This window comes from Mandrillus leucophaeus, unplaced genomic scaffold, assembly GCF_000951045.1.
Source record: "Mandrillus leucophaeus isolate KB7577 unplaced genomic scaffold, Mleu.le_1.0 Scaffold128, whole genome shotgun sequence".
Taxonomy (NCBI): domain Eukaryota; kingdom Metazoa; phylum Chordata; class Mammalia; order Primates; family Cercopithecidae; genus Mandrillus; species Mandrillus leucophaeus.
Genome location: NW_012101209.1, coordinates 5,963,745 through 5,990,320, shown reverse-complemented (window position 1 = coordinate 5,990,320; position 26,576 = coordinate 5,963,745). Strand labels below are relative to the sequence as shown.

The 26,576-nt window shown below is 39.4% G+C and overlaps 1 protein-coding gene and 1 pseudogene across 1 annotated transcript in view; both read right to left on the bottom strand.

The window, feature by feature from the left end:
- Positions 1-25,264, bottom strand: part of SKAP2 (src kinase associated phosphoprotein 2) — a 360,207-nt gene extending 334,943 nt beyond the window's left edge. The window contains exon 1 of the mRNA XM_011972276.1: positions 25,176-25,264. The gene's annotated coding sequence lies outside the window, so the exon portion shown is untranslated. The remainder of the gene's footprint in view (positions 1-25,175) is intronic.
- LOC105533759 lies at positions 13,286-13,882 on the bottom strand (annotated as a pseudogene).
- Positions 25,265-26,576: the final 1,312 nt, after the last annotated feature.

Here is a 26,576-nt window from a genome sequence, read left to right as displayed (position 1 = left end):
TGAGACTTTGCTGAAGTTGCTTATCGACTTAAGAAGTTTTTGGGCTGAGACAATGGGGTTTTCTAGATATAGGATCATGTCATCTGCTAACAGGGATAGTCTGACTTCCTCTATTCCTATTTGTATGCCCTTTATTTGTCTCTCTTGCCTGACTGCCCTGGCCAGAAGTTCCAATACTATGTTGAATCGCAGTGGTGAGAAAGGGCATCATTGTCTTGTGCCAGTTTTCAAGAGGAATGTTTCCAACGTTTGCCCATTCAGTATGATGTTGGCTGTGGACTTGTCATATATGGCTCTAATTATTTTGAGGTATGTTTCTTCAATACATAGTTTATTGAGAGTATTTAACATGAATGAATGTTGAATTCGATTGAAAGCCTTTTCTCCATCTATTGAGATAATCATGTGGTTTTTGTCTTTAGTTCTGTTTATGTGATGAATCACATTTATTGATTTGCATATGCGAAGCCAACCTTGCATCCTGGGGATGAAGCCTATTTGATTGTGGTAGATAAGTTTTTTGATATGCTGCTAGATTCGGTTTGCCAGTATTTTGTTGAGGAATTTTGCATTGAGGTTCATCAAGGATATTAGCTTGAAGTTTTCTTTTTTTGCTATGTCTCTGCCAGGTTTTGGTATCAGGATGATACTGGCTTCATAGAATGAGTTAGGGAGGGGTACCTCCTTTTCAATTTTTTGGAATAGTTTCAGTAGTAATGGTACTAGCTCTTCTTTGTACATCTGGTAGAATTCAGCTATGAATTCATCTAGTCCTGGGCTTTTTTGGTTTGTAGGATATTTATTATTGCCTCAATTTTAGAACTTGTTATTGGTTTATTCGGGGATTCAGTTTCTTCCTGGTTCAGACTTGGAAGGTTGTATGTGTCCAGGAATTTATCCATTTCTTCTAGATTTTCTAGTTTATGTGCATGGAGGTGTTTATAATATTCTCTGATGGTTGTTTGTATTTCTGTGGGGTCAGTGGTAATATCCACTTTATCATTTCTGATTGTGTTTATTTGAATCTTCTCTCTTTTCTTCTTTATTAGTCTAGCTAGTGGTCTATTTTACAATTTTTTCAGAAAATCAGCTCCTGGATTCATTGTCCTCTTGAATTGTTTTTGTATTTCTATCTCCTTCAGTTTATCTTTACTTTTGGTTATTTCTTCTCTCTTGCTAGCTTTTGGATTTGTTTGCTCTTAGTTCTCTCATTCTTTTATGTGTGATGTTAGGTTGTTATTATAACTTGAGATCTAATTTCTAATTTGGGCATTTAGTTCAATAAATTTCCCTCTTAACACTGCCTTATCTGTGTCTCAGAGATTCTGATATATTGTATCTCTCTAGTTTCAAAGAACTTCTTGATTTCTGTCTTAATTTCATTATTTACCCAAAAGTCATTCAGGAGCAGGTTATTCAATTTCCATGTAATTGTATGCTTTTGAGTAAATTTCTTAGTCTTGAGTTCTAATTTTGATTGCACTGTGGTCCAAGAGAGTGTTTGTTATGATTTTAGTTCTTCTGCATTTGCTAAGGAGTGTTTTACTTCTGATTATGTGATCAATTTTAGAGTAAGTGCCATGTGGCGATGAGAAGAATGTATATTCTGTTGTTTTTGGGTGGAGATATTTGTAGATATATATCAGGTCCATTTGATCTAGGGCTGAGTTCAGGTCCTGAATATCTTTGTTAATTTTCTGACTTGATGATCTGTCTAATATCGTCAGTGGGGTGTTAAAGTCTCCCACTATTATTGTGTGGGAGTTTAAGTCTCTTTGTAGGTCTCTAAGAACTTTCTTTAAGAATCTGGGTGCTCCTGTGTTGAATGCATATATATTTAGGATAGTTAGTTCTTCTTGTTGAATTGAATCCTTCACCACTATATAATGCCTTTCTTTGTCTTCTTTGATCTTTATTGGTTTAGAGTCTCTTTGTCAGAAGTTAGGATTGCAACCTCTGCTTTTTTCTGTTTTCCATTCGCTTGGTAGATTTTTCTCCATCCCTTTATTTTGAGCCTATGTGTGTCACTGCATGTGAGATGGGTCTCTTGATGACAGCATACCAATAGATCTTGGTTCTTTATCCAGTTTGCCACTCTGTGTCCTTAATTGGGACATTGAGCCCATTTACATTTAAAGTTAGTGTTGATATGTTTGGATTTGATCCTGTCATCATGATATCAGCTGGTTGTTTTGCGGAATTTTTATGTGGTTGCTTTATAGCATCACTGGTCTGTGTACTTCAGTGTGTTTTGTAGCAGGAGTAACAATCTTTCCTTTCCATATTTAGTGCTCTTGTAAGGCAGGTATGGTGGTAACGAATTCCTTCAGCATTAGCTTGTCTAAAAAGGATCTTATTTCTCCTTTGCTTATGACGGTTAGTTTAGCCAGATATGAAATTCTGGGTTGGAATTTCTTTTCTTTAGGAATAACAAGGCCGGGCATGGTGGCTCACGCCTGTAATCTCAGCACTTTGGGAAGCCGAGGTGGGCGGATCATGAGGTCAGGAGATCGAGACCATCTTGGCTAACATGTGAAACCCTGTCTCTACTAAAAATACAAAAAAATTAGCCAGGCGTGGTGGCAGGCGCCTGTAGTCCCAGCTACTCAGGAGGCTGAGGCAGGAGAATGGCGTGAACCCGGGAGGTGGAGCTTGTGGTGAGCCGAGATCGCGCCACTGCACTCCAGCCTGGGTGACAGAGCGAGACTCAATCTTAAAAAAAAAAAAAAAGAAGAATGAATATTGGGCCTCAATCTCTTCTGACTTGTTGGGTTTCCACTGAGAGGTCTGCTATTTGGCTTTCCACTGAAAGTCTGATAGGCTTCCCTTTGTAGGTGACCTGGCCTTTCTCTCTAGCTGCCCTTGATACCTTTTCTTTCATTTTGACCTTGGAGAAGATGATTATGTGCTCAGGGATGATATTCTCATGGAGTATCTTACCTGGGTTCTCTGCATTTTCTGAATTTGAATGTTGGCCCATCTAGCAAGGTTAGGGAAGTTCTCATGGATGATATCCTAGAATATCTTTTCCAAATTGGTTCCATTTTCCCCATATCTTTCAGGCACACCAATCAGTAGTAAATTCAGTCTCTTTGTGTAATCCCATATTTCTCAGAGGTTTTGTTCATTCCTCTTCATTCTTTTTTCTCTATTCTTGTCTGCCTGTCTTATTTCAGAAAGACACTCTTCAAGCTCTGAGATTCTTTCTTCTGCTTGGTCTATTCTGCTATTAAAACTTGTGATTGCATTATGAAGTTCCTGTACTGTATTTTTCAGCTCTATTGGTTTGGTTATGTTCTTCTCTATACTGGTTATTTTGTCTGTCAGCTCCTGCAATGTTTTACCATGACCTTTAGCTTCCTTGCATTGGGTTACAACATGCTCCTTTAGCTCAGAGAAATTTACTTTTATCCATATTCTGAATTCTACTTCTGCCATTTCAGCCATCTCAGCCTCAGTCCAGTTCCAGATTCTCGCTGGAGATGTGATGTGGTCATCTGGAGGAAAGACAGTACTCTGGCTTTTTGAGTTTTCAATTTTCTTGCACTGATTTTTTTTTTTCTCATCTTTGTGGACTTATCGACCTTCAATCTTTGAGGCTGCTGACCTTTGGATGAGGTGTTTGCTTTTTGTTTTAACAGTCTGGCCACTTTTCTGTAGGGCTACTGCAGTTTTCTGGGGGTCTGCTCCAGGCCCCAATTGCCTCTGATTTTCCAGTACCTGGAAGCATCACCAGTGAAGACTGCAAAACAGCAAAGACGGCAGCCTGCCCCTTCTACTGGAAGCTCCCTCCTAGGGAGGTATAGACCTGTTGCCAGCCCAAACACACCTGTAGTGGGTGGCTGGAGACTCCGGTTGGGAGGTCTCACCCAGTCAGGAGGAATGGGATTAGAGACCTGCTTTTAGAAGCAGTCTGGCCACACTGTTGTAGAGCAGCTGTGCCATGCTGGGGTATCGCTTCCACCCAGCCAGCTTGGAAGCCCACAGGCTGGAACAGCTGAATTGCACAAATTGCCCAAATAGCAGCAGTGGTGGCCCATTTCATCCCAGGTAGGTGTGACACTGTTTCTGGTGGTTGGCTGGAATTCCAAGTCAGTGTGTCATCCTGTGAGATGCCACAGAAATGGGGCCCACAGACCATTGCTGTTCAGCCCCCCATCCTAGGAGTATGGATAAAGGTCTAACCTCCTGCCTTGCCAGGAGGCCTGGAGCCAGAGTATGTAAAGCTCCTGGGCTTCCATGCGTGCCTGAGCAGCTGCTCTGTCAAGACTCTGTGCAGCCCTGTGTATCAGACTGAAGGACCTGGTGGAGCGTGTTCACGAGGGAGTCCCCTGACCCAAGTGTTGCAAGGGTCCATGGGAGAAACATGTTTCCTGGGGTTGCACCTTACTCACTGCTTTCCTGGCTGGGGGATGTTCCCCTGGCTCCATGGCTCCATGTTGCTCTTGGGTGAGTCATCATCCTATCGTGCTTTTCTTCGTTCTCCATAGGTTAAGTTGTTTCCTTGATTAGTCCCAATGCACATACCTGGATACTTCAGTTGAAGATGCTATATTAACTCACCTTTTTCGATACTTCAGTTGAAGGTGCTGTATTAACCACCTCTCCATGAGAGTCACACACTATAGCTGCTTCTAGTCAACCACCTTGGCCCCACCTCTGCAATAATATTTTCATTTTATAACCTTTGGAGGTTTCATGACTAGGGAAAAGGTGCTGGTACTGATAATTAGTAACCTTTTACAGGACTTAGTAAAAATATTTTAATGTCTTTTCTTTATTTTCTTCTTCTTCTTTTTTTTTTTTTTGACAGTCTCACTCTGTCACACAGGCCGGAGTGTAGCGGCATGATCTCGGCTCACTGCAAGCTCCGTCTCCTGGGTTCACGCCATTCTCCTGCCTCAGCCTCCCGAGTCGCTGGGACTACAGGCGCCCACCACCACGCCCAGCTAATTTTTTGTATTTTTGGTAGAGATGGGGTTTCACCATATTAGCCAGGATGGTCTTGATCTCCTGACCTCCTGACCTTGGCCTTCCAAAGTGCTGGGATTACAGCTGTAAGCCACTGTGCCAAGTCCTTTTATTTATTTTCTATGTTGCATATTCACTGTATGGCCTGGGAGAAAAGAGGGCTGATTTTTAAAATTCTGAGATTGGTAATTTGTTCCTCCTTCTAAGTCTTTGCCTTTGGTTTAAAAGAAAACATACCCTTTACTTTGTCTAAGTTAAGGAATAATTTTACCATATCCATCAGTAAGTAGTACTTAATCTAATATAGAACTTGAATTAAGTCATAGAGTAAGGCTTTTTTGCTTTAAAAAAAATCTTACTGCTTTTTCAAAACAACCCAGTTTGTTTCTTGTTACTATAATAATCCATACTTATAATTACTCATCTAACCTAAAGGAAGACAAGAGAATCTGGTGTTTTGTATGTAAGATCTATAAAGGCTACAGTCAATTAATTTCATCCTGTAATAATTGCAGATAATCTGAAAACATGAAGTAATTTATTTATAATCCAAAAGCATCATGCAGGTTACCATGTTTATGTGATCAAATTTTAGTTCTGTTATAAATAGATCATCTACAAATAAATCTTCAAAAATAATCATCAAGTTTATTTTTTCTCTGCCTTTCACATTGTGTTACTTCCTATAGAATAAAATCAAACCTTCTTAGCTATAATCTGGCATGACTGAATTGCCTCATTGTGTCTCCAGGCATTCCCCTGAATATACCACATGCTCCTCCATATCATATTCCCCACTTTCTGAGTACTTTCCCTAAAAGACAAATCTCGGAACATGTTAGTTTTTCTGCCTAGAATGCCTTCCCTATTGTTTTTTGGCAAAGTCCCATGGATAACTTAAGTCTCACCTTTAATGCTACCACTACAGTAAAGCTTTCCCGATCTCCACCAAGCAAAGTAAGTGACCACATGTTTTGCACTTTTCTCAGTAGGATTTATCTGAGTTTATCTGTGTTTACCTGAGTTTATTGTGTTAATTTATCTGAGTTTACTGTGTTTATCTGTTTATTAGATCGTGAGTTTCTTGATGGCAGGGACTGTGTTTTCTTCATATTCATGTTTCCAGAAACTAATTATAGCACTTACCTCAAACAAGTGCTCACTCAATATTTATGGAATTAATGGATTTATTTTCATGGTTCCCTCTTGTCATCCAAAACAGGATGCCATGTAACTGTCCCAGATCACTCATGTCTACACAAGAAGCATAAACCAATTGATGGCTACAGACAGAGGGTGTAAAATGACCCAGCAGGCCAAACGAGCCCAAATAGACTCTGTTGGGAAGTCTGTCTCCGCCAGAGAACAGGAAGTTCACAAAAAATAACTGTTTCTTTCAAAATGCAACATTTCTCCCTAACACAAAGGGTCTCAGTTAGTTGACAGCCTTTAAACCGTAAGTTCTTTATTCCAAATTATATAATTGGCATGGAAAGAAAAATGACCTTGGAATATTAATCTTAAAAATGTAAGTTTTCTTTTGTTTAAAAAGAAAATAGGCCAGGGGTGGTGGCTCACATCTGTAATCCCAGCATTTTGGGAGGCCGAGGTGGGCAAATCACCTGAGCTCAAGAGTTCAAGACCAACCTGGGCAATAGGGCAAAAACCCATCTCTACTAAAAATACAAAAAATTAGCTGGGCATGGTGGTATATGCCTGTAATCCTAGCTACTCACGAGGCTGAGGGAGGAGAATCACTTGAATCTGGGAGGCAGAGGGAGCAGTGAGCCCAGACGATGTCACTGCACTCCAGCCTGGACAACAGAGCAAGACTCTTTCTAAAAATAATAATAATAAAATAAAAAAAATTTTAAAAATAAAAATAAAATAAATAAAAGGAAAAAAATAAATAAAAGGAAAATAATGAGAAAACTAAAGTAAGGAAAGGAGCCAAAAGAAAGAATCTCAAGTTATCTAGAAATTGAATGAGTTCAACTTTTCAGACTGCCTAAGAACAAAATGCAATAGAAGTAACAAAAACAGCACCTTTTTTCTCTTATATGATCCACTCTTACTAAGATATAAATAAATACACCAGACAGGGTAGCACGTCCCTATAGTTCACATACTTGGGAGGCTGAGGGCAGCATGAGCCCAGGAGTTCAAATACAGTGAGTCTAAGATCATACCACTGCAAGCCAGCCTAGGTGGCCAAGATACCTTCTTAAAAAACAAACAAAAACAGAGAGCTAAAAGTTGGCTGCCTACCTGGCTGCTTTATTCCTGCTGTGAAAACTGATTGTATGAGTTGGAGTTATCTTGTCATACCCAAATAAAATTGAGAAACCAAGGGGAGGAAAAGAAAAGCACTTGGTGGGTACAAGCACCTACCCAGGAATTATCTCACAAGCCAGTAACTAAAAGACCTGCTATAACGTAAGACCAGGTTCACCTAGTAGCTGCTGAAATGAACTGTCATAATGTTAAGACTTGTTTTACCTACCACTGTCACTCACTAATCAGCTTGCCCACGCCTGACAACTTCCACAGGGCCAATGAGTTTTCTTTCAAAACAATACAAAATATTTCTTTTTCTATTAAAACTCCCAACGTTTTCTTTGTTCTTCGGACATATCCCTGGTCTGTGTATATGCTCTGAATTGCAAATCTGTTTTCCCAAATAAAACATTTTATTTTGAACTACTTCTCTACATTTTATTTGACTCTGACACTGCCTATCACCTATAGCTCAGATGCTGTTGTTTACTATAAGTATGCTCTAAGATCTTCAGAAAGATGTGGGAATTCTGCTCTAATCTATTAACAGATGCTTAAGGAGCACCGCTACAAAAAGCACATCATGAATTTACAGAAAGGAAGTTAGCATCAAGGTCATGAGCAGGCTGATTTACCATAAAACAAAGGAAGCTTAAGTTTCTTTTTTCGTTGTTTTGTTTTTGAGACAGAGTTTCGCTCTTGTTGCCTCTGCTGGAGTGCAATGGCAGAATCTCAGCTCACTGCAACCTCCGACTCCCGGATTCAAGCGATTCACCTATCTCAGCCTCCCGAGTAGCTGGAATTACAGGCACCCACCACCATACCCAGCTAATTTTTGTATTTTTAGTAAAGACGGGGTTTCACCATGTTGGCCAGGCTGGTCTTGAACTCTTGACATCAGGTGATCCACCCACTTCAGCCTCTCAAAGTGCTGGGATTACAAGTGTGAGCCATCACGCCCAGCTCAGGAAGCTTAAGTTTCTATCAGTGTGTTTACACAGTCAATTTTGTAAAATTTGCAAATGTAAGATATTTAACTTCAATCAAGTAATGCCACTGACTCCTTCCACTCTATCTTTCTATCACACTTCCTCTCATGTGGATGCGTGCTGGAGTGGCTACAAACATTTTGAGATTCGAGGGGAAACTAGGTTGGTGGTACATTTAGTTTTAGTTTAGTACAGTGTGTATGTGGTTTGCAATTACTTCCACATATAAGTAAGTTATTACCAGCTGCTCCCACCCTAAGAATTACTTTCAGGAATATATCTACCACTGTGCTAACTAAGCCAATGCCATAATATGAAGGTGCTGGCTAGAGCTTGTTTCACCATATGTTTGATAGTATGATGAAATATATTTCTCACTGTTCATCAGTTATGCTTGCAATACATCCTCTGGGCCTCTGCTTTTCTTTGTTTTCTTTCTTTCCTTTCCTTTCCTTTCTTTCCTTCCTTTCCTTCCTTTCCTTCTCTTTCTCTCTTTTTTCTTTTCTTTCCTTTTCTGACAAGGTCTCACTCTGTTGCTCAGGCTGGAGTGTGGCGGCTTAATTAAAGCTTACTACAGTCCCGAACTCCAGGGCTTAAGCAATCCTCCCATCTCAGCCTCCCAAGTATCTGGGCCTCTAGGCGTGCACCACCATGCGTAGCTATTTTTTTATTTATTTTATTTTTTTTTATTATTTACTTATTGATTTATTTTTGAGATGGAGTCTCGCTCTATCACCCAGGAAGGACCGCAGTGGCATGATCTCAGCTCACTGCAACTTCCGCCTTCCAGGTTCCAGCGATTCTCCTGCCTCAGCCTTCTGAGTAGCTGGGATTACAGGCGCCCGCCATCACACCAGGCTAATTTTTGTATTTTTAGTAGACATGGGGTTTCACCGTGTTGGCCAGGTTAGTCTCAAACTCCTGACCTCCGGTGATCTGCCCGCCTCAGCCTCCCAAAGTGCTGAGATTACAGTCCTGAGCCAGCGTGCCTGGCCACTATTTTTTTTTAACTTTTTGTAGAGATGGGGTCGCGCTTTGTTGTCTAGGTTGTCTCAAACTCCAGGCGTCAGGCGATCCTCCTGCCTTGGCCTCCCAAAGTGCTGGGACTACAAGTAGGAGCCACCATGCCCACCCTGCTTTTGTTATTTCTTCCACCTAGCCTTGCATTCCCACTTCCTCAAACAAAAATCCTACATGTTTTTCAAGATCAGATCAAATGCCACCTCTTCAACGAAGCCTTCCCAAGTATGGAATAAATCTCTCCATCTGTTTTCCATGAAATTGCTTTTTGTTTGTGCCTCTATTTAAAACAAGTAGGCCGGGCGCAGTGGCTCAAGCCTGTAATCCCAGCACTTTGGGAGGCCGAGACGGGCGGATCACGAGGTCAGGAGATCCAGACCATCTTGGCTAACACGGTGAAACCCCGTCTCTACTAAAAAAAAAATACAAAAAACTAGCCGGGCGAGGTGGCGGGCGCCTGTAGTCCCAGCTACTCTACTTGGGAGGCTGAGGCAGGAGAATGGCGGAAACCCGGGGTCGGAGCTTGCAGTGAGCTGAGATCCGGCCACTGCACTCCAGCCTGGGGGACAGAGCGAGACTCCGTCTCAAAAATAAATAAATAAATAAATAAATAAATAAATAAATAAACAAGTAAACACTACGTTGTATTTTAGTTATTTGTTAACATGACTTTATCTCTTCCACTAGACTGTAAACTTTTTAAGGGCCACAAAATGTATCACTTAACTTTATATTTCTCACAGCATCAAATATGGTGTCTAAATCACGATGCCTAGACAATGCTGATGTGAACTTAATTTTTTAACCTGGTGTGCTCTTTTGTTAACATGAAGCTGAAAATATCTATTTGTCTAATCCATTATCTTTGATGTTAGAACAGGGCTTCCCCCACAAAGATATAGAGATTATAGAAAGTATATATAAATATATATACACACAGATATATATGTATATCATTCAAATGTAAACAATTAAAAATCTAATAATCTTAAGTCTTAGTGGCTTCACAAAATGAAGTTCTAGGTAGTAAGTTAATCTTTGTAAGACTAAGAGCTTAAAAGAAGACAGAAAAGACCACTGAAGGTCACAATTTGCATATTGATCTAACTGTATGCTTATTCTCTCACAAACATGTAATTGACTTTGCTTTTATTGGATTTGGATTCTAAACCAATTTTATTAGTTGTAGTCTCACTGGTAATTTCAGTGAAGTATGAGAAACAGATGTTAGTTAAGAAGATAGCATGTATATACTAATCTGGATAACAGATTTAACACATACTGGATATACTGCTTTGTAGGCATTGGATTTGATCAATAGCTGTGCTCCATTCTTACTACATTTCTTGGGGTATGAAGTATTTCACAGTTAAGACCTGATTTAGTCTAAAGTTTATCATACAGAGCAAATACACAACTCAACTACAATTGGAAGCACCATCAAGTCCTTATCTGGTATAACAATAGGAGAATTAATTGCAATAATAAATCTTCTCTCACTAAGTACTAGAGTTTTAAAAATTATCTTTCTTGGCGGGGTGCGGTGGCTCATTCCTGTAATCCCAGCACTTTGGGAGGCCGAAGCGGGTGGATCACGAGGTCAGGAGATTGAGACCATCCTGGCTAACACACTGAAACCCCGCCTCTACTAAAAATACAAAAAATTAGCCAGGCATGGTGGCAGGCGCCTGTAGTCCCAGCTACTTGGGAGGTTGAGGCAGGAGAATGGCGTGAACCCAGGAGGTGGAGCTTGCAGTGAGCCAAGATTGTGCCACTGCACTCCGGCCTGGGTGACAGAGGGAGATTCTGTCTCAAAAAAAAAGAAAAAAATTGTCTTTCCTGTAATGACTGATAGTAGTAGAAAATTCACTGATTTGGGAATTGGAAGACTTAAAACCTGGCTATGCCATTTATCAGTTGTGTAAGTCTGAGCAAGATGTTTTAACTCAGTATCTCTGTTTTAACATCTATGAAATGGGAATAATAATATTCAATCTTAATACTTGTTCTGCCTGTCTTTTTTCTAAGAGACAATGTCTTACTCTGTCATCCATGGTGGAGTGCAGTGATGTAATCATAGCTCACTGTAACCTCCAACTCCTAGGCTCAAAAGATCCTCCCACCTCAGCCTCCTGAGTAGCTAGGACTACAGGCATGCATCATCACATCTAGCTAATTTTTTTTTTTTTTTTTTTTGAAGAGATGGGATCTTGTAATGTTGCACAGGCTGGTCGCAAACTCCTGGACTCAAGTGGTCCTCCCACCTCGACCTCCCAAAGGGCTAGGATTACAGGCATGAGCAACTGCACCCAGCCTTGTTCTGTCTATCTTATAGGTCTGCTTTGAGTAGTAGATGGAACTTATCCATTGATTCATTAGTATGTCTTTAGTGCCTATTAGATTCTATGACAGATAATGCATATTAAAGAGTTGTATAAATTTCAAAGCCCCATAGAAATAAAGAAATTATTTAATTTAGAAAATATTTGATTTGGAATATTTAATATTGGACTAAGAAACATAAATGTGGAACCTTTGAGATATCTTACTAAACAGAAAAGACTATCCTTTTAATTTTTTAAAAATGTAATACTGTTTATTTAACTTCAAAAATATTTCAGCTTTCTAAACAAACCAAAAAAAATAACAGAACGTTGCAAATTGTATTTAAGTACAGGAGGTTCCTGAACTTACAACATTTTTTTTTTTTTTTGAGACAAAGTTTCGCTCGTTGCCCAGGCTAGAGTGCAATGGTGCAATCTCAGTTCACCACAACCCCCACCTCCTGGGTTTAAGCGATTCTCCTGCCTCAGCGTCCCAAGTAGCTGAGATTACAGGCATGAGCCACCACACCCAGCTAATTTTGTGTTTTTAATAGAGACAGGGTTTCTCAATGTTGGTCAGGCTGGTCTGAAACTCCTGACCTCAGGTGATCCACCCACCTTGGCCTCCCAACGTGCTGATATTACAGGCGTGAGCCACCGTGCCCGGACGAGGTTCTTGAACTTTCACTGATGCAATGGCTCTTCGCTTTGCTGACAATGAAGAGTCCTACAGTTTGTTTAAAAACAAACAGTTTAGGCCAGGTTGGTGGTTCACACCTGTAATTCCAGCACCTTGGGAGGCCGAGGTGGGTGAATCATGAGTTCAGGAGTTCAAGACCAGCCTGGCCAACATGGTAAAACCCTGTCTCTACTAAAAATTTAAAAATTAGCTGGGCGTGGTGGTTTGCACCTGTAATACCAGCTACTCAAGAGGCTGACACAGCAGAATTGCTTGAACCCGGGAGGCGGAGGTTGCAGTGAGCTGAGTTGTACTACGGCACTCCAGCCCAGGCAACAGGGCAAGACTCTGTCTCAGAAAAAAAAGAGAAAAAAAAAAATTTTTTAAAGTACTGCACTTAACATGCCCGCTGACTCCCTTTGTCCACAGCTAAGATGGCAGCAAAATGCTATGTCACTATATACAGAAACAAGACAACCTGAAGTTAAATGGATGCCCACTGCAGAGTCAACAGGTCCAGCCTCACAGTGCACATCCTGAGCTACAGCCCCTCCAAAAGGCATCTTCCCCACAGCCTCAACACCGAGCAAGGAGCATCAAGAGTTTGTCTCGGTTTTTTTGTTCTTTTTACAAACTATAGACATGTACAGTTGATAACTCAGGATTTCTAGCCAATAACCATATAGTTAACACCACCTTACAAAAAGAAAAAAAGCCAGAAACATCTTTTAAATGCCTTGTCACACCAACAGCAAAGGGCAGAGAGTGAAGAGAACATAAGAATGCCTTATCATTTTTAAAATGTTTGGAAATAGGTACAACTCTGATACAGTTTCAGGGTGCTCCAGACACCCATGGCCACTTCATGTAAACCACTGATCTAGAGCACTTTGAGAGACTGCAATATGATCGTGATCAAATTTTGTAATTAAACCTAATGAGGGCAACAGACACTTCTCAAGTAAGAGATGTGTCAATTATGGTGCTCCCCACTCCAAGTATTCACAAGGAGACAAACAGTTTATTTATTCAGCCTCCTCCTGCTCCTCTTCTTCCTCTTTGCCTTCTTCATCTTCCTCTTCCACCTTTTTTCCAGGCAACAATAGCAGGATCCTTTGTGCCATCAAACTTTCCTTTCGACTTACAGTCAGCAACATCCTTCTCCTACTTCTCCTTCAGCTTTGCCGCCTTAGTGATGTAAGGCTGCTTTTCACTGTCATTTAAGTTATTCCACATCTCACCCAGCTTTTTTGCCACATCTCCAATAGAGACAGTGGGGTTTGTGGATTTGATCTTGGGGCCTAATTCTGAACAGAACAGGAAGAATCTAGACGGTGGCCTTTTGGAGGCATTAGATCCTTCTTCTTCTTAGCTCCCTTAGCTGGTCCATAATCCTTCATTTCCTGATAATAGCACACTTTATCCACCTTTGCTATTTCATCAAATTTAGATTTCTCTTTCCTGGACATTGTCTTCCACCTCTCAGAGCACTTCTTGGAAAATTCTGCAAAATTGACAGGGACCTCTGGGTTTTTCTTCTTATGTTCTTCTCTGCACATCTGTACATAAAAGGCATAAGCAGACATCTTGCTCTTTGGTTTCTTGGGGTCACCTTTAGCCATCCTGAGTGTATTGTTTGCTAGTCTGGGCAGCGCAGGGCACCATGCATGGCTCAGTGCTCCCCAGCCTTGGGCTAGCTGCCTCCATGAGAGCCCAACTATCCTTTTAATTGATACAAAGCCCTGCCTCCATGGCTTAGACAAAAGACAAACATTTCAGCATTTTCTCCCTAATCTAACAGCAATGCTGAACTCATATACGTAGGAAATTCTAAGTGTGTGCATGTGTATGGATATATATAATATGTATGTATTTATGTATGTGTATATACATACATATACATATGTGCATACAGATGTATAAACACACAAACATATCCAATTGTCATTCTCAAGGCCCCAGGACTTGCACATAGTTGAATTCTAAGGCAGCTGCGGCCATGGGATTAGGTCTAGATCAGGACTGTTCCAGCGAGACAGCAAAGGTCAGAATCACACCCAGGATGCCCTAGGAAGTCCAGGACATTAGCTAGTCAAAAATATTTATGTGATCACTTCTCAGGCTTTTGGATAAGATTGAATGCAAACTTATTTATTTGCCTTATCCATTTGTGCAGTCAGTCCTAATTGCCACAGGGAGAGAGGGAAACAAACAGAAAAAAACATAGTCCCTAACCTTGAACTGCTCACACACTCCACCGAAAAGCAGAAAAGGCACAAGAAAATGTCTTCAGAGAACACTTACAGAACAGCCCCAGTGCAAATGAATACCATGTCATGTGTTTTTCTCCTTCTTCATCCTTCACTTAGATCCCAACAAAATAATCAAGAAAGCCACTTTTCCCCCGAGAGAGAGAAAGAGTATTCACAATATGCCAGTCACTAAACTGAATTCTTTACTTGAAGAAACAGAGACTCAGAGAGTTTAAATAAGTTTCCCAAAAGAAGTCACAGACGTACTAAGCAGCACGGACAGTTTCAAACTGAAATCTATATGATTCCAATGCTCTTAACCACTACACCATATGGTAACTTGTAAATAGCATTGAAAACTGTAATAATCTTACTGGGCATTTTTTTGAGAATTGTTTGAGAATTAAGAATCGTTTTAAAAATGGTTAAGAAAATTCTATTTAGACAACTTATTTGTCCCACTCATAACACATGAAAACCACCACTGCAGATTGAGAACAAAGGTACTACAGAGTGAAGATGGATCTGAATTGAATCCAACGGTGAACTGAAAGGATGCGAGAGACTAAGTTAGTAAGAGTTGCCAAGATCACTCTGCTCCTTCACAGAACTGAGTTAGTAGAGGAAAGAAAGCTGGGCAGGCAAATGTGATTAGGATGAGGAGTTTTCATGATAGACACACCCCACTCCATCTATAACATACCCAAACTCCAGCAGTGACCCAAACACAAACTGAGGTTCTTGGGGTCAAAGGATTCCCTCTTCTATGAACAAAATATGTCTCTATGTCTCTGCATATGCTGTTGTCGCTCCCTGGAATACTCTTCCCCACATATCCCTAGTAAGATATTTCTCTCAAAAAACTCAAATTGGCCAGGCATGGTGGTTCACATCTGTAATCCAAGCACTTTGGGAGGCCAAACTGGGAGGATTGCTAGAGGCCAGGAGTTTGAGACCAGTCTGGGCAACAAAGTGAAACCTTGTCTCTACAAAAAAATTTTTAAATTAGGCAGGTGGGGTGGTCCCTGCTACTCAGGAGGCTGAAGTAGGAGGATCACTGGAGTATTCCTCACTGGAGTTGAGGCTGAGGTAAACCATGATCTTGCCACTGTACCACTATACTCCACCCTATCTAAAATTTTAAAAAATACAAAGCTCAAATATCAGAATTACAACACTACCTTCTCTGACTCTCCCAAGCAAACAGGATTACTAGTAGTTAACACCACTATTAAAGAATTTGGAGTGTGAGTGTGTGTATCCCCTCACCATTCTGATTAGCTGAATTCACTTATAAATTGCTTAATCCACACAAAAGTCAGTGTTGCACAAGACTGCAGGTTGTTCAAACCATTCTTAAAGTCAAACTGTCTCTCTAAAAAATTTGGAAATGTATTCACATTAATAAAGATATCATTACTACAAGTGAACTACATCTTTATTTGAAATGAAGGCATGTTCTGTCCCTAAAGTTGGGCCAGGAAGAATGTTTATTCTACTCACTTTGCAGTAGGAAACCTTTACACATTTGAAGGCACAGAGAGTTACTTCATGTGCCTGAAGCTTGAACTACGGAGAGGCTACATAGTGAAGTAGGAAGACCACCGGGTTAACAATCAGGAAACATGGATTACAGTCCTAACAGGCTTGCAAGTCACTGAAACTTAGGCCTCATCTTTCTTTATCTAAAATAAGAGAGTTGGTTGGATCAGGTGTTTTCTCATGTCCTTTTCTGCTTGACACTATAGTATTAATATATGATTCTACTATAAAATAAAAATACTAGAATTCAAGAAGCAATGCAAAATCAGAAATAGGCTTTGCATGAAAGTATGACAGCACAGGAACCCAAGAAAACAGTTCATGAGCCTGTCCCAGAACACAACAGAAGCACAAACAGAGCCCTCCTCATACAATCCTCTTCTACGTTCACCCTTAAAGGCTGAACCTTGCTTGAACCTCTTCTTCTCCATCTTTTCCTCATTGCCTCCAATTAAACCATTCTTTATTTTTCTTCTGGATTACAAATCCATCATAAAGTGATAAGTTTCATAAGAATTCTGCATTATTATTGCTCCTAGACTTTGCAGAAAGCAGTGCGTGACTGAAAGACATACAGACCATGTTTCCCATTGCATATATATGTGTAGGTATACATATAATTTAATGATTTTCTCTTCACACACACACGTGTATACACACACATATACCCTCACAAAAACCATATCTTATGTTATTCAAATCAATATTGATTAGGATTTCATAATTCAAGTTTTATGAAAATACTTATTAACATTTCATCATTTTATACCTCAGATAAGCACATAATGCTTTTCCAAACTATTCAGTTTTGCTGTGGAACAAATATCTTTATTAAATGAATATTCATCAATAATAAAACACTAACTATAGGGTTTGAATATTTTAAGGTTACTAATCTATTGCTAGTCAAAAACGTTTTAGAAATCGAAACTTTTGCAAATATGCCTCTATTCAAAACAAAGTATTTATATGTAAATGTCATGATATCTGGGATTTGCTTTAAAATACTCCTCCAGCACCTCTTCCAAATAGTGGGGAGGATAGATGAAACAAGATCAACAAAATGTTATAATTTATCAAAGCTGAATGATGGATACGTAGGAATCCATTATACTATTCTGTCTGCTTTTGTGTATGTTTTCATTTTTCCATAATAAAAACGAAGATTTTAAAAAATACATAATGCCTTGAGCTGGGTGCAGTAGCTCACACCTGTAATCCTAGCTACTTGGGAGGCTGAGGCTAGAGGACTGCTTGAGCCTGAGAATTTGAGGCTGCGGTGAGCTGATTGTGCTGCCACTGCACTCCAGCCTGGGTAACAGAATAAGACGCTGTCTCCAATAAATAAATAAATAAAATGACTCTACACTAGTGGCCTGAAACATACAAAACTCATGACAAATGTGTGTTGAATTAAAGTGCATATGTAGAAACAATAAACAAATAATCAAGAAATAAAGCTAATAAGTAGAAACAGTTTTAAATTTCGGTGAAGATTACTGTAACCACTGAGAAATTAAATTATATTCTTGGGTCCCTTTAGTGTTTGTTTTCCTTATACATTATATAATTTTTCAATCTTACTGCCTTATTTTGTGATCTTTAGATCACATTAAAGGGTGAAAGGTGGCTTGGATATCATCAATGATTAACATTTACAAAGTCCCCACTATGTAAACACATAGCACTCTGTGGGACTCCTTTTACTATATAAGACAATAGCATGGAGTGCTAGCCGATGAGAAACATCTTTATGAGACCACAGGAAGATATAAAAAAAAAAAGTCATTCTCACATATAGAAAATGCATTTCATTACATTTGTGTTTATCACCATATGTTCTAATTCTCCTATACTTGTTATCACTTGCTTACTGTATTAATCCAAATGAGCTGCTGCCACTATATGCAACATCAAACCGCAGTGACTTAACCCACTACGTATCAACTTTTAGAACTAAATACTACTTTTGAGATGATCTGTCATTCACAACTATGACTTCTCATAATATTCGTAATGTATTCATTGTTCCAATGTGACCATTCAACTTTTCCTGACTACTCACTAATATGTAAATATCTATCTAAGGCAGTCTTATAAGAGTTTCACTTCTCATTACCATGCAAAGATTGAAAAACAGAGATACCTCAAAAAAAAAATCATTCTCTCCTTAAAAAAGTAGCCAAAACGGCCTTACTCCAACATTTAAATGTGGCGAGAATTTCATCAGCTAGAATCTAAATTGCTTTGGAATTTAGGTGAGGTGGAACACATGTGTGAACAAAACACTTTAATTAGGCTGGGCTCATGCCTATAATCCCAACACTTTGGGAGGTCGAGGCAGGAGAATCCCTTGAGGCCAAGAGTTTGACACCAACCTGGTCAAAATAGTGAGACCCTGACTCTAAAAAAAATGTTTTAAATACTTTAATTATCTATTTCTACATATAATAGAGCCTGAGGTCCATATTTTTCTCTTCATTTTTGCCATGCCTTTTTAAGATTAAAAAAGGAGCTCTTTTGACTTAAGAGACATAACAGTCAGATGTAAAACTTTAACCATGAATGGATCCCAGTTTGAAAAAAAAATTATAAATAGTTGGGGAACAAATGGAGAAATCTGAATATGGATAGGTTATTGGATGACATTTGGGAATTATGTTAATTTTCTCAGTTGTAATAATGTCATTGTGGGTAGACAGAAAAACAGCCTTATTTTTAGAACGTCTTTGCTGAAGTATTTAAGGGTGAACTGTCAGTCATATCTGCAACTTTATCTGAAATGGTTCACAGATACATAGATGGACAAAGGCAAAATAGTAACAACTGGTGAATCCAGGTAGTGTATATAGCTTCCTGTATGCTTGAAATTTTTCAAAATAAATACTTTTAAAAAGCTCTTTTTCTAGGGGTGGGGAGGGAAACTTTACTTAGACATGCTAAATGGTGACCTAGGAGAATAATGTATGAGAACTGATGTAACCTTCTGACCTAGAAGTGTACTTTTTAAACCAGGTTACTTACTGCCCAAGGGTTCCATAGCTGGGGAAGATACAATGAGAAATCAAGTACATAACAAAGGTATCAGTGATGGTTATCATCACCTCAGCAAACTGCCATACCCTCAGTACACAGTGCCCTCAGCCACCATCTCCAGATCAATGTGGCTGTCAATGACAGATGGCCAAAGCATCCCTAGTCACTCAGGTCATTCTTAGTTCACACGGTCCAACAGGATTTAGGAGTCTTGTGTCATTAGACTGTCTTTAGAAAACAACCTAGCCATTAACAGCGGAAACAGAGTAATGTTGTATGTCAGACAGCTCACTGTTGACAGTTTAAATACACTCAGAAAGCTTAAAACATGTTGATTTTCTGTGTACTACAATTACATTTTTACTGGCAGAGAACGTATCATTAAAACATAAATGCATGTTGAAAGCAAAGCTATAAAAAGACTTTTCTGTCACAAACTATTTCTAGACCCACCATAGCTAGGAAGAAAAAGTAATATTGTTTAGCACTGATTTGATCAAAATTGTAATTGCTGTGGAAAGGAGAAGGGACTTTTGGCTCAAATATAATTTTTAATACAGTTTATACTTCACAGAATCTGATTTGGGATCCACTTAGTTTAGAGACAGTCACAGTAAAACAGGTACCTACCTTTATAGTAATATTTCATGAGAATATTAACAATTTCCTAATCATTGCAATATTAACCCTTTATTACATGGTCCAATATTTTCACTATTAATCATTCAGCTTGTCCCTTGAGTTATCTAAGGTAAGGTATCACCACTTTTGCCCAAAAGGTATAAATGCTCAAGCAACACAAAGCAATACTGACGAGGCCCTATATTTACTACAGGTAAATATTCTTCTCTATTTCAGTTATTAAATAAATCCTACTCACTAGGAATTAGGATCTAAGCAAACATAGTTTTATGAATAGCCAATAAATTAGTTATGGATGCATAGGGAAATCCATTTAATTTCAAGCAAGACCTTGAAATACATTTAGCCATTTGTGTCTATGACATACAAATAACAGACTTATTACTATCACAGGGCAAATTTCTTCTTGCTCAAGTACTACTGACTTCATTATCTGAGGATTGGACTTGGCCCAAAGTTTATTGACTCACAATATTTTCCTTCATAGCAGTATTTCCATGAACAGTTGCCTTTAAATTGAAAAAAACAGATCCATAGTTGTTAGGGGAGGCAGAAGAGGATGGTTTAGCATTGGTGAGCGATGTGGTCACTGAATACAATGACCCTGTTGTGGTCAAAGAAAAGTCACGAATACTTCATTTAGAAAGACACTTTAAATATTTTCTAAGAAGAATGAAAAATAATTTATTTAGAGAGACACATCTCTCAAATTTCAAAAATAAATTGTAGCATTTATATAATGGTTGCTATAATGCTTCCTCACTAACAAGACAGAGAACTCAAAAATAAAAGAATCTTGGGCTCTAGAAAAAGCAGTGGGAAACCTCTGGCTCTTAGTTTAATTTCTTCTAGCTAGACCATGAAAAGTTTTCTAAAACTAAGTGTCCTTTGTGCCTCCCTTCTCTACCATTAAGAGCAACAAATACAGCTGTGCAAACAGCAGGAATGTGTGGTAAGACACACGTCTTGACTCTTCCTGGAGGAATTCTTTTCCAGACATGTCCACAATCTTCTGAGTCAGTAGGCTCAAAGAAGGATGAGGAGATTGTGGGCAAGGGTAAACTCCGGCCTGAATCCATAAGAGAAGATATAAAGCAAATTGGTTGGGATTCTTGGGCAACAGAAAGAAAACTTTCTGACAGCTGGCAAGAAAGAAGCTGAGAAAGCAAGAAATACTGCTATTCCTCCTGTCCATTTTTCTTTTTCTCCTCTGTCACCTTCTTTTTTTGATTATAAGAACATAGGCCTTGGAGTCATTGTCAGGGTTTGAATCTCAGTCCATTATGTATTCATTGTTTGATTTGGGTAATTTATCTAATATATGATTTGGTCTCCTACTTTTTATATTTTGTGTATCCATTGTATGTTTTTTGGTTTGAGGTTACAATGAGGTTTACAAATACTATCTTAAAATCCATTTATTTTAGTTTGATAAAAATTTAACAGTGTTTGCATAAACAAGCAGACAAGCAAAAAGAAAACTAATAGGCTAGGTGCGGTGGCTCACGCCTGTAATCCCAGCACTTTGGGAGGCTGAGGTGGGTGGATCACTTGAGGTCAGGAGTTCGAGACCAGCCTAGCCAAAATGGTGAAACCCCAGCTCTACTAAAAATACAAAAATTAGCCAGGCGTGGTGGTGTGCAGCTGTAATCCCAGTTACTCGGGAGGCTGAGGCGGGAGAATCTCTTGAACCCAGGCGGCAGAGGTTGCAGTGAGCCGAGATCATGCCACTGCACTCCAGACTGGGTGACAGAGCAAGACTCCATCTCAAAAGAAAAGAAAAGAAAAGAAAAGAAAAGAAAAGAAAAGAAAAGAAAAGAAAAGAAAACTAATAAAAACTCTATAGCTTAACTTTATTTCCCCACTTTTTAACTTATTTTTGTTTCTATTTATTTATTTTTTGAGACAGGGTCTTGCTCTGTTGCCCGGGCTGGAGTGCAATGGCAAAATGGGTGGAATGATATCTCATGGAGTTTAAGGATTGAATAAAATAATATTAAATACATAGCAGGTGTCTGGTTCATGGTAGGTACTTGAAAAATATGTTAGCATTTTTCTTCTTTTATTTTTAGTCTTGATTTCTTCTTTGCAACTTTTTTCACATCTGATAGAACTTTGGATCCTGAGACCAGGCATGGTGGCTCATGCCTGTAATCCCATCCCTTTAGGAGTCCAACACTGCAGGATTTCTTGAGGCTAGGAGTTCAAGACCAGCCTGGGCAACATAGCAAGACTCCATCTCTACAAAAAGTTTTTTTAAATTAGCAGGGCGTGGTGGCATGTGCCTATAGTCCTAGGTACTTGGGAGGCTGAGGCAGGAGGATTGCTTGAGCTCAGGAGGTCGAGGGTGCAGTGAGCTATGATCATGCCACTGCACTCCAGCGTGGGCAACACCACAAACAAACAAACAAACAAACAAACAAGTTTGGATCCTTTTCTCTATTACTTATTTTCTATGGATCAGTGACATTGGATAGAAAAATTTCTCAATACTCGGTGTAAGTGGGATATTCAACCACAAGGGCTGATGGCTTCATGTTTGAATCCCAAAAGACTGAGTTTCCTGTTGATCTGATGAAGAACTATTTTCATAACAAGAAGTTTCAGAGAACCTGGGAATTAGAAAAGAAGAACGACTGGCTCTTGTCTTTCTGTTTTTGTTTGTTTGTTTGTTTTTTGAGGCGGAGTTTTGCTCTTGTTGCCCAGGCTGGAGTGCAGTGGCACGATCTTGGCTCACTGCAATCTCTACCTCGCAGGTTCAAGCGATTCTCCTGCCTCAGCGTTCTGAGTAGCTGGGATTATAGGCATGTGCCACCACGCCCAGCTGATTTTTTTTTAATTTTTAGTAGAGACGGGGTTTCATCATGTTGGCCAGGCGGGTCTTGAACTCCTGACCCCAGGTGAACCACCTGCCTTGGCCTCCCAAAGTGCAGGGATTACAGGCACGAGCCACCACACCCAGCCACCTGGCTCTTCTTAATTAACAATTGTTATGCTTGCATTGCCTCTGAAACAATGATACAGAATTTAAGTAGAGACTCCAAGTGGCTGAACAGACTTCAATGCAGCCTGAGCCCTGGTATAGGTCGTGTATCCTCTCCTCAAAATGAGATTTGGGCTCTGGAGGACTGTCTTATGAAAAGCAAGTTTTAAGAGCAGAGAGGCGTGTCTGAACCGGATCTGTAGAGAAAAATTCTGTGTTGAAAGCAAAATGAATCTTAGCTCAAGTTTCAGCATGTTACTTTTGAACTAGCAATGCAAGTACTGTTTTTTAAGGATATGGAAGGAACCCAAAATTCATTGCAGAAAGGAATCATGATTTAAAAAAAAAAAAAAAAGAATAAAAGGGTAGGAGAAAGAGAATAAGAGGAAGACAGAGGGAGAAGGAAACATTTACTCAAGTGGAAGTGTTCTCTTCCTAGCCTCCAAGAGAGCACCCCTTCTGGGTGGGCAGCCTGGGGAAGAGCACTTCAAGAGCAGTTTGCTACAGCAAGCAATGTTGCTGACTGTTCCCTCCTTGGAACTCTTGGCCCTTTGGGTTTCTGGACACCCCTATTCTAGTCCTCTTTCTCCTGTGCCCTCCCTGATTATTACCCAGGGCTCACTCCTTAGAGCTTTCTCTTCTCATTCAGAAGCTCTAGATTAACAAGTTTATTTATTTCTGTGGCTTCTCCTACCCCTTAAATGATTGCAACTCCCAAATGTACCTTTTTAAACCATTCTCTCTTTTAAAACCCACAGGCCAAACTGGCCATCAGTAACTGATTGGTGATCATTTCTAAAATCAAAGTTATCTCCATTCCTCCTAAACCTCTTTCCACCATCCATACTTTATCTTCCAGTTCCCAAAGTCAAAGCAGTTCTGAAGTCATTCTTCATTATTTCTTCTAATTCAACTACCAAATCCAATCTATCACCAAGTGCTATTGAATGTACTTCTAGAATCTCTTTCTAATCTGTACCCATCTTCCAATCCTACTGCCACTGTTTTTTGGGATTTTTTGGTTTGTGTTTCTTTGTTTTGTTCTGTTTTTTTGAGATTGGATCTCATTTTGTCACCCAGGCTGGAATGCAGTGGCGATCATAGGTCACTATAACCTCGAACTCCTGGGCTCCAGGGATCCTCTCACCTCAGCCTTCAAAGTAGCTGGGACTACAGGTGTGAGCCACCATGCCCAACTAATTTTTTTAAAAAAAAATTTTGTAGAGATGGAGTCCTGCTATGTCTAGGCTGGTCTCAAACTCCTGGGCTCAAACAATCTTCCCACCTTGGACTCCCAAAGTACTGGGATTACAGGCATGAGACACCATGTCCGGCCTACTGCGACTGTTTTATACAAAGCTTTCATCATATCCTCCCTGGATTCCTAACTTTCATTTCTGATCTTTTTTCCGGCCAATCTTTGTACCAAAGTGAACTTTCTAAAACATAAATCTAATATTTTCTCTTTTACTAACTTTAATAACCTCTGATGGGTTCCCTCTGGTTCTCAAAATAAAAATCCAAATCCAAACAACATTCTTCATTACATTGCTGAAGTGTTCCTTAACATCCTCATCTCTTGCAATTTCCCCCTCTGCACTCATAGACCTTATTTCAAACCCTGCAGTTTGACCACAACAGGTTATGTGCCACTCCCCAAGCACAGCATGTTTCTTCATGACTCTTTGCACGTTCTGTTTTCTCTATATGAAATGTTGTTCCCTGCCTGGTGAGCTCCTTCATACTCTAAGATTAAGCTCCAACGTCACTCCTCTGTAAAGCTTTCCCTTACTGCCCAACAGATTACTTATATCTACCTGTGGGATTATTAGTCCTTACCTCTATTGGGGCATCTTTAAAGATATACTGCAAGTACTGGTTTATGTATTTTTCTCCCTGAACAAATGAGACTGACATCGTGAGTTCCTAAAAGATAGGCATTGGCTCTTATTCCTTTTGATGTCCCCAGCTGTTCACCAAATACTCAATAAATGTTAATGATGTCAAGATAATTCAACTTTCCACACAAAGAAAAAACCCCAGGACCCTCCAGAAAGTGCCACCCTTTCCCAGAAAGAACTCTTTAGGCCCATGTAGTCTTGCCCTGTGACTTAGCCCATAGCTAGAATAAGGGCAGAACATATTCCTTCAGCTTAAAAGAGAGACCAATGGGAACAGGGCAGAGAGAGAGAAAGACAGAGAAGGGAGGAGGAAGAGAAAGATGACCACTCCTTTGATAATTCAGTGCACCTTCCCCCCCAGAAAAAGGAATCTTGTTCCTTGATGGCAAAATTGGAAAAGAAATAGAACCTTCCCACAATGCTCTGTATTTAGAGGATACTTAAAGAGCACTTGAATTTATTTATTTATTCATTCAAGTGTTCTTTAAGTATACAGGTGAATGCTCTCCAGTTGGTGGGAAATTTTTACTAGAAATAATGAACTCAGCATCTCACTCACCTTAGTTTGTCCTTCACCAGCCTGTCTTTCCCTTTCTGAGAGTCTTTGTCTCCCTCTCTTCATGTCCAACAAGCAGAGAAAAATTAAAGTGGCACCAGGAAATTTTTCTAGCCTCTATATCCAAATAACCTCTTAAAAATAAACTTGATTTACAACTACAACATATGCAACTGAGTATCTTAACTGTAAATCTAATGTAACCATTGTTCCTTTGGATGCTTCCTTAATTTAAAGAGTGATAAATATACCCTTTAAGGACTATCAGTTCTAATCATTTCCAAATGACTGATTTCCAGTGTGTTGCTACCATACATTTCCTTTATATAAATAAAAAAAGTTTCTAAATTGCTTCCATTAGTGTACAGAAAAATATCTGTTATTTATTTGTAAATGGTGATGGGAGGATTATAAGCATATTGCCAGATAAAATTCTATAACAATTCTCTTAGTATATTATGTTTGAAAATGCAATATTTATATAGTAGAAACTACAATATTAAGCTTCTATAAGTTTGTCCTTTTAAAATTTAAACTATTAAAATGTTTTTAAATATGAGGAAAAACCTTTTAATGCCAATTCCATATCAAAGTTTAGGATTTTGCATTTATACAGAGCAGAGTTCATGAACTCCTGCTAATCATGTTAACAATCTACCAGGTTTCTAAAGGCTCAGCAGGGGTTAGAATTAGAAGGCTCTGCCATCAACATCAATAACAGGAACAGTGACACTCAGAGGAGTTTACCACTGTGCTCTCCTAAGAGGGTTCAGCACATTCAGGCACTGTAACCCATAATTGAAAGAAACCTATAGTTAGTGATTCCAAAAGAGATCTAGAGGGACACATTATTTCAGATTTTGTTTTAAATAATGAGTCTTAAAAATTACATATGTGTGTAGGTATACATATTGTGTGCTAGTATATATACAATATTATGCTAGTCATACTTTTTATTTGAAGGAGCCTTACCACTCAAGAGGATTTTGAGTTCAAATTTTTGTTTTGGTAACAAGAAAGATGCGAATGAAACCTCAAATGTTTCTCTGGGAGGCAAGAAAATAGCTTGAATCCCTAATTCAGAATGCAGCCTGTTGGACAAATGATGACTCAAATAATCTCATGTATCCTGGGCCCAAAGCAGGTGGCAAATCAATTCAGAAACACATAAAAACAAAGTTAATACCTTTGAGTTTACAGATATACATTAGAAGCCAATTTCAAAGTATTTTTAAAAATAAACTTTCCGGGCCGGGTGCGGTGGCTCAAGCCTGTAATCCCAGCACTTTGGGAGGCCGAGACGGGCAGATCACAAGGTCAGGAGATCGAGACCATCCTGGCTAACCCGGTGAAACCCCGTCTCTACTTAAAAACACAAAAAACTAGCCGGGCGAGGTGGCGGGC